Source organism: Accipiter gentilis, chromosome 8 (assembly GCF_929443795.1).
Source record: "Accipiter gentilis chromosome 8, bAccGen1.1, whole genome shotgun sequence".
Taxonomy (NCBI): domain Eukaryota; kingdom Metazoa; phylum Chordata; class Aves; order Accipitriformes; family Accipitridae; genus Astur; species Astur gentilis.
In genome coordinates, this window is record NC_064887.1 from 19927927 (window position 1) to 19936971 (window position 9045).

The window sequence follows — 9045 nt, forward strand, 5'->3', positions numbered from 1 at the left end:
ATGTGATTTTAAGAATAACAAAAAGGGAGCTTTTAAATACCAGCTTTATGTAGTGAAAGGGAGGCATCACTTTGAATGTTTTTGAAGGATGTTTGACACAAATCTTATGCATTTCTGAAACAAAATTTGATACCCTCTGATGAAAAAACAGATCCAATTAACAGAAAACATTGAAATTGTCTTGAAACAGACTCCCATCCTTCTGGAAGTCAGATGTACTCCACTTTTGGCAAGAGGCACTATCTGGGACTTCTCCAAATGCCCTGTCGCAGAGCTCAGAGAGATTCCACATGACTCTGCATAGGTTTGGCACTAATAGGGAACACTCTTGAACTAAATGTTTGTCAAGCATTTGCCGCTTCAATCCTCCAGGAAGAAAAACTTAAAAAAATCTGGATGTGTGATTACTGAAATTGATTTCTGGAAGTGTTGAGGATCTCCTGCAAGGTGCTAATGCTCCCATTATTTTCAGTGAAAACAGTCAATAGCAATATCACAAAGGATGTCAATGGGAATTAAGGATGAAAAACACTTGTAGTCATGATTTTCATCCTTGTTTGATATGAAGAAATCACTCTTGACCATGACTGCAATAATCTGCATTTATTAAAAATATTCCTTTGACCATCAGTCTGTACCACTGCAGTGAATGGCCTCCAGATGTACATATTCAGGAAGCAGGAAAAACATGGAGAAAAACCATCACAAAACCAAAGTCACTGTAGACACCTGGTTTTATGTACTTTGCTTTCTGAAGAAAATATAACAATAAATATAGAAATAAAATAATAATAACATAGAAATAAAGAATAAACAAACACAAAATTAATAACAGATGTGTGGTACATAAATACATTACATAGTAAAACTGTAAATATGAATGATTGAAATATAATTTTGCATTAATTCCAAAAGAAGATATTAGAAGGAATTTGAGCAAATAAGAATGAAGTACAAGAGATACCAGTTCCTAGGCTCTTCACCAATTGCATCATCACGGAAAACAATGACTGTACACCAGGTATTTAAAAATTACTTATGCAACATGAGGAAAGGCGTTAAAACTTTTCCATCAAAAGACTCTATTAATCTCACAGCTAGCTCTGCAGCATCTGATCTCTTAATAGAGCTACACAGAATTAACATTGTCTGTAGAATTAACATTGTACTCCCTTGTAGGAGTGATTTGGCATGACTGCTCATATCCCCCCAACTCCTCAAGACACTGCCCATGGGAATTACTCCCACCTACCCAAATATACTTGAAAGGACAGAACATTTATTAGTCCAACAAGAACCATAAATGAGATAATTGGAAGAGGTTCCTAACAGCAGTCTTCCTGCTGGTAGCCTGACAAACAAAGAGGGGTAATTCTCCAATGCCCTGATAGTCACATGGAGTTTACAGCCCCCACTGAGAAAAAGGCAGAGATGCAGAAGCATCTACAACATGAAGCATTTATCTTCACGTTAAGAAATTAAAAAAAAAAATCAAATCGTAAATTACCAAAAGAAACCCTCACTGAAAGAGTCCTTTTCAGTATCCTCATGCCCTGTGCACGCCAGCATTTTTCCTGCTAGTTCGAAGAGTGCTGTCTCATTGCACTACACAGATGAATCATTGTAGCAGTAGGGTTGTAATAATCCCCACTTCAACGGAGAGAAAAAAAAGAACCTGAAATGTACAGATTGTGTAAGGGTCCCATTTAGGTAATCTATACATGACAAACTCTTTGTCTGCAGCCTTTTATGACCTCTTGCTCTCAACAAGTGTATTTACTATAAAGATTCTTAGAGAAAGATGATGGTACTCCCAACAAACATCCGCGGAACTTCTGTAAATTGCAAATTGCCTCTATAATAAATTCACTGAAGCTCAGACGTTACCAAGATTAACTGGATAGACAGTACATAGTGCTTTTTCTTTTTTTTTTTTGTAATGACAGAAATTAATGCTGAAACCCAAGTTGTAAAAGTCTCTCAAAGAACACTTCAATTTCATAATTAATTTCTAGATTATTTTTTTTAATCAATGGAGGAGTGCTATAGGACAGTGCTATGCTTGGCCTGCCATTGATGCACTTGCTGTCTTGTGTCAAGGTATTGCTACCTCAGTTTGTCCTCCTATTTAAAACTAGCAAAATGGCACCTAGCTGAGTTCAGCAAAAATTTTCTAAGACCAGCACCAACTGTAGTCCAGGAAACTTCTACTCCCTGAAACAGATCATAAAGTTTAAGAGGAGCCACCTTGCAACAGAAGTGGACTTCAGCCGGTCCCAGAAAAGGGAAAGTCCAAAGGACCGATCCAGGTCCAGGCGCCAGCAAAGGTTAATCTGATCTGCCGGTTTTGCCCAACATACCACATTTCGTCAGTTCATGAACCAAGAGCTGTCCTGTTTCTCGTGCAGCAGCTCCATCTGCTGTCCAAAAGCAAAGATGGACTTTGCATTGGGACCTCATTTACAGAATAAAAAAAAGGAAACTGACTTGAATAATTTGAAATATTTCTGGAAAATTTCCAAACACTTCCCCAGTCAGTCCTCCTGCATGAACAGAACCAACAGCCGACCTTTACCTACCTGTGTAAACCAACTAACCAAAACGAAAATATGAGAGAAAATAACAATCATAAGAGTGTCAGGATTCTTCACTCATACACCTTCAGAACTAGTCTTCTCACAGCAAACTCTGATTCTTCATTATCTGCAGCCATTTAGTGCTGTGCTGTCCAAAGGTACCATGTTATCAAATCACATTGGTGAGGTATTGACACTTACTTCACCCCACAGTAAATGAGCCCAGGTATTCTCAACTACAAGATGTTTATGGTGATTCTCAGTTACTTAAAAGTGGTTTATTTGAGTTGCACAAACATACATTTAAAAGCTTATTATTCTGAAGATCAACTCAGTTCTTAAAAACAAAATTTCTGTTTCTTTTATGCAGTGGAGGGCCTTGAGGACTCGAAATTGCCACACTTTGCATTCGTTTGCCAGAAGCACTATGAAGAGTTCTGTCCATAACAGAACAGCTGTGGCAAGACCATATGGGCCCTGAGCTTGTAAATTCAACCAGACTGCTCTGAATCTTGTACAATTTAGTGATCCTCGGTCTGTGTTTACAACTCTTCTGGCTCCACAAGAGTTTGTTAGCTTGGGGAGTGTACCTCCAATATTGTACTTGCTGTAACTACTGAACCCTCCTAGTAATCCACCCACTCACCCCCCACCCCCCCACCCCCCCCAGTTTCTGGGCAGCAATTGCAGGAGCTATTTAATAATCAGCCAGCTCATGAGCTTTGGCTCACTGCTGACCACAGGTGCACACTAGCTGCCTTAATGGGAATCACAAGGCGTACTACCAGTGTGCCTTCATTACCTGAGTCACCTTGGTTATTCATTACACCCAGTATCTCAGCCCTTGATGCAATGGCTAGTGGATCGTGTATCCTTATCTGCTTATTTTACATCAATTTGATTAGCTTCCTGGTTCCTCAGATTTTAGGGTGCACTTATTTTCACATTTTTCTCCACTCTCACAGATACTGATACTTTTAAACTATCATGAAGTGAAACATGAGATTCTCACAAAACCTTTCTACTGCATAACCTAGGCCATGGCACTACAGAGCTGATCTCCTTCCAGCCCTGCCCGCCCGGGTCCCAGCTCACTCTCCTGGGCCCTCCAGTGCGACCTGGTGCCTGGCAGCCCCACGCCCCCTCTCCGAGCCCGGCAGGGGCAGCCGTGGGATTGCTGAGCCGAGGAGTCACCCCAGAAGCAGAAAGCCATAGGCTTAGAATTCAGTTTTGGGGAGGGTTAAAGAAAGAATAACCTCATACTTTGGGGGTTTCTATTATGCCTACTCTTGTTTTAAAAAAATAACATCAAAGACTTGTTTCAGACCACAATTAACAGCTTTTAAAGGAAAAATCTTGTTTTACTGAATTCACCGGGGGGTTTACTGTGATTTTAGAAGAGATACAGTTCAGTCGTTGCTCCCTTTAATGGATTTAGTAATAGGCATTCACCGTATTTGGAACAATGATCCAAGCATACTGTAATGTTTTCACCCACATTGAAACTATTATCACGTAATAGAATATTATTTCCCTAATTTATTTTCTTTTTTGTTCTTTCCATTTACAAGAGTTTTTCGTAACGTCTCCAAAATATTCTCAGTCACTAATTTCCAGGTGTGATTCCCTATTTCTCTGCCTGTTGACTCACAGCAAGTTGCTGCAATGTCTAGCAGAGATTGCATGGATGCTTTTTATCGGTCACCTATGTCTTGTCTTTCAGATTCTCACACAGGGTTTTTTTTTGTCTCATGTGGCACTGGAAAGCCAGCAAAACACTGCAGTGTGCATGGCATGCCCAGTAAACATAACCACAGTTTTCTATATTCCCTTAATTCAGATGCTATTGTTTAAAAAGAAAAACAAAACCTCCATAGATAGACTGTCCCCAAGAACCTACAATGCTGGAAATCCCCAATGTTAAAATAACTTGGTTCCAAATAACCTTGGAACTGAGCCTGTGTAGTTTCCATATCCTTGGTGCTATGACTGAAAGGTTTGAGGTTTCTTTTTGTCTGAAATGTTCACGTTTTCTCCAGAAGCGGAGGGCTGTTAAAAGCATGTTATAAATAATTGCCATATGAGAAATGTTCGTATTTGTTAGAGAAAAATCATTTGATCTAATTCATCAACCTATCGCCTTCATCTGTGTAAAAAGACAAAATCTTACAGAGACTTCTGTATGCAAATTCATGGACGTTTGGAGGCACAGTTCCCCCGTATAAGGCAATTGTGGAATACAATTACATCCACCGAAGCATAAGGATTAAGACTGAAAACGCCCAAATGGGATGACGACAAATACCGCATACCGACTGCTGACGAAGTTAAAAAGAGCCAGTCTCCCACAAGAAGTAACGACGTCTCCCTGCGGCGGGCGCTCACGGGGAGCGGAGGGTCCCGCCCAGGACCGGCCGTGGGCAGCGCGACAGCGGCACGCAGAGGCGGCCGGGAGGCTCCCTTACACAGCGGCTTATGAGACTAAGCCTATTCAGACTGGTTAAAGGGAAAAAAGAGGGGAAAAAAGGAAAAAGATAACGTATTCGCGGCTGACGCGTGGCACAGTCAGCCCGAAGCCCGCGGCTCCCTTCCGCAGGGCGCCGGCCGAGGAGCGTCGCGCGCAGCCTCTATGGGCGGCGTGCAAAAACTCCAACAGGTGGCTCCGTGGCGCAATGGATAGCGCATTGGACTTCTAGAGGGTGAAGGGATTCAAAGGTTCCGGGTTCGAGTCCCGGCGGAGTCGTGGCAGCCCTTTTTTCTTTTTTTTTTTTTTTTTTTTTTTTTTTCCTCCCCGCTTTCCCTTTTGTCTGAAACGTTTCTACCCCGCTCTCTCCCGCCCCTTACCTCACCGCCGGAGCAATGCGGTCGACCGACCTGGCGCTTCCCGGCTGCCTGCTCCCGTCAGCGAGGCTCTCTGGGGCCGCCTCCCGGCGTGCCGGCCGGGGAAGGCTGGGAGCGGGCGGAGACGACGGCACCAGCCTCCGTCGAGGGCGGCAGCCGACCGGCCGTCTGCGCTCGAACCTCCGCTGGGCCCCAGCGACGTTAAGATGCTTCACCGCCAGCGAGAAAGGTGGAGGGCCGAGGACGGACGCGGCGGCCACCGGCCGCCCGCCTCCAAGCCAGCGGGAGAAGGGCTCGCCTCCTCCCCGTCCCCTCGTCTGCCTTCCGGCGACGACGCCCGCCCGCTGGCGGCGAGGGAGCGCTGAGGGGAGCGGCGCCCGCCGCAGCCCGCCCCGGCGGTCAGCCGCCTGCAGCGGCGGGAAGGAGGGCAGGCGCCTGGCGGCCGGCGCTCCGCTTCCCCACGACACGAGTGTTTTAGAAGTACGCACGAAAGAAAAGCCACCCGGCAAACCCCTGCAGCAGCAGCAACAACTCTAGCAAATGTGTCAGCACCTGCAGACCGGCCTGGTCATGCTGTCAGGTCTCTAGACAAAGTCTTCGGAAAGTAATTTTACCTGAAAAAGAAGACCGTCTTTCCTGGAGGCACTTCAGTGATGGGCCACGATACCTTTCTGGTTAAAGTTATTTTCAAGCAATGGAACGAGCCCACAAAACGCAGCAGACAAAACTGAAGCATTTCACACTTGAATTAATACCATCTTTTCTTCCCGACTTACACATACCAACAGCTAGAAGAGCCGTTTTAAGAGCAGCAATCAAATAAAAAACCTGGGTGGTAAAACAAAACAGTAGCAGCATTAAGCAAGCCTTCTTGATTTTGCTCAGGATTGACTAAACTATAAATTTGTCTGATTATTTTATTCATGAATTATTTTTTTCAATTTGTGGGCGTTTTTTGAGAAATTATTTTTAATCCTGCATGTGTGACTACAGCCGCTTTTTCAAACTGTACTAATGTTTATTTAAAAACAATAAAGGAAAAATCCACATAACTGAAAATGAAACACAGTCAGGAACATTAACTATCACTGTTTTGCAGCAAAGGAACTCGCGCAAGACCGCCATCTAGCGATAAAATATGTATAGCCCTTTACAGAAACATCAAACTTTCTCAGAACCTGCAGATAAACAGCAAAACCGAAGCCTCTCTACATTAACCTCATAAAAAGCAAATAAATCATGTGACAGACGACAAAGTGTTCCTCCTTGTTCAGTCACCTCCAGCAGTGCATTTGAGTCTAAATACTATTTCCCTTTCTACTTTTTGTATTTAAAGATAGCTTCATAAAATTTGCTTAGTGCCTAGTTGTGCTGGTTTCGACTGCGACAGAGTTATTTTCTTCCTAGTAGCTGGTACAGTGTGTTTTGGATTTAGTGTGAGAACAATGTTGATAACACACTGATGTTTTAGTTGTTGCTACGTAGCGCTTATCCTAAGTTAAGGATTTGTCAGTTTCCCATGCTCTGCCAGTAAGAAGCTGCACAAGAAGCTGGGAGGGAGCACAGCCAGGACAGCTGACCCGAACTACCCAAAGGCATGTTCCATACCATAGACCGTCATGCTCAGTATATAAACTGGAGGGAGTTGGCCAGGAGAGGCCAATTGCTGCTCAGGCATCGCTCAGCAGGTGGTAAGCAATTGCACTGTGCATCACTTGTCTTCCTTGGGTTTCCTCTCTCTGTTATCTTCCTTTTCATTACTATTATTATTTTATTTCAATTATTAAACTGTTCTTATCTCAATCCACAAGTTTTACTGTTTTACTCCCCCCCCCCCCCCCCCCAATTCTCTTCCCCATCCCAACCAGTGTGGGGGGAGTGAGCAAGCAGGTGAGTGGTGCTTAGTTGCTGGTTGAGGTTAAACCATGACACTAGTGAAAAAAAATTTGAAGGCAGAGGCTTTTATATATGCATGTTTGCATGTTGCAAGCAATATTGACATAATCAATACTCTAGAAATGCAGAAGTTAATTAAGGGCTACGGCCTAAAAGTAAAAGAGAAAATTGCAGGTTCAAGGAGCAGGGCATTTCCTACAAGTAAGCATGGGGACAGCTCTCCTGCAATACTGGCTGTGTAATAGATTCTAATGTGAACCCAAGTGGAAAAGTATAGGGACACAATTCCACAAAGTATTTGTACGAAGAGGGTTTTGAGGAAAATGTTGCACAGACAACACAGTATTTCAGAATGCATTAAGAGAATCAGGAGGAAAAAAAAAATCAAAGAGTTACAGCAAGCAATATAAATTGGACAGATGCTGCTTGTTAGAGATTTATGGAGTAATTAAAAAAAGAAAGCAATGTGAAGGCAAAGAGGCAGTGTAATAATCTGTAATAATCCTTATATCTGCCTGGATATGAAGAAGCTTTATTGGCCATGAGGAAGGTCAAGCAGTGGAGCTCTGGGAGATGGCCAGTCTCTATCCCTGTAGGTTTTAAAGAACCGATCGTATAAAGCCCTGAGCAACCTGGCCTAACCCTGCTCTGAGCAGGAGGCTGGGGCAGGACAAGCTCTCACAGTCCCTTCCAACCTGTGTTATGGCAGGATTCTAAGCCTCAGCAGGACTTACCTAGGTAAGCTCCCAAGACTTACCTAGGTAGGCTCCTGTGATAGACAGGACTTTTTAAAAATTAAGAAATCAAAAAATAGTTTTATCACATGAAAAATAGCAATGACAAGAAGACACCTTTGGTTTTGAGGAGACTAAGTTGATTGCAGAGAGAAGATTAAAGATGCCCAAAGAAGGAAAAAGGAAGAAGTGTGAACAATGAGAGCATGACAAAGAAAAGTGGGAAGTATTTTACTCCTGTTCCTAAACTAAACATGCCTACTAATGGCACCACACCAGCAACACCTCAGCCACTGTCAGCCTAATCCCTTTTCATTAAAGTCTTTTGGTTGCGACATCTAGGAGAGGGCCTATGAACTCACTGGGCTGTACAACCATTGCAGTGTCTGTCCGAAGGACAAGAAGAAAAAGGAATACTGGCAAAACCAAGGGCAGCATAAAGAAAGACAAGAAAGGAATTATTACTGTCTATACAAAACATTCCAGTGACATCCAAAACAGCAATAGGTGCATATATAAAAAAACCGAACACGGTACCTACTGACCTTCAATCTTGGGGAAATTTCTGGTTAATAATGGTTTATGTCAACAAAGGCAGAACTACAAATTAACACAAATATTTTTGACAGCCATTAAAAGAAAGTATTACTTGCAATTGATAGGCAAAGTTTCTCAAACAATGCTAGTGTTTCACACAGAACTTTTTGATGTATTTGAGTACTTTCAGAGAAATCTGATAACCTGATAAGCTTAGGCAATCTCATGGTGCATTTTGTTTTTACTCCCTCCCCAGCAACTTAAACCTTATGTCTATTTCAATCAAATTTAACTGAAAGGTAGAGGAGTCCAAAATACTACGTGACTATGCTTTTATGAAATGTGGTGGTTAAGAAAAGGTACACTAACTAGTGCCTTAACTAAAAGAGGCTGAAGCACAAGCTCAGGCAACAGCTGACTGGCAAGCTGGCAAACACAACCTGCAAGTACTACCCTACGGC

At 42.9% G+C, this 9045-nt stretch overlaps 1 protein-coding gene and 1 non-coding gene across 4 annotated transcripts in view; one reads left to right on the top strand and one right to left on the bottom strand.

Annotated features, from left to right (window-relative positions):
• Positions 1 to 5718, bottom strand: part of BCAR3 (BCAR3 adaptor protein, NSP family member) — a 113602-nt gene extending 107884 nt beyond the window's left edge. For 2 of the 3 annotated variants that reach the window (XM_049808981.1, XM_049808977.1), the window contains exon 1: positions 5421 to 5718. The gene's annotated coding sequence lies outside the window, so the exon portion shown is untranslated. The remainder of the gene's footprint in view (positions 1 to 5420) is intronic. The other variant, XM_049808979.1, reaches the window with a different exon arrangement.
• Positions 5235 to 5319, top strand: TRNAR-UCU (transfer RNA arginine (anticodon UCU)). The gene is given in 2 exon segments: positions 5235 to 5271; positions 5284 to 5319. It is a non-coding gene; the product is annotated as a tRNA-Arg (tRNA).
• Positions 5719 to 9045: the final 3327 nt, after the last annotated feature.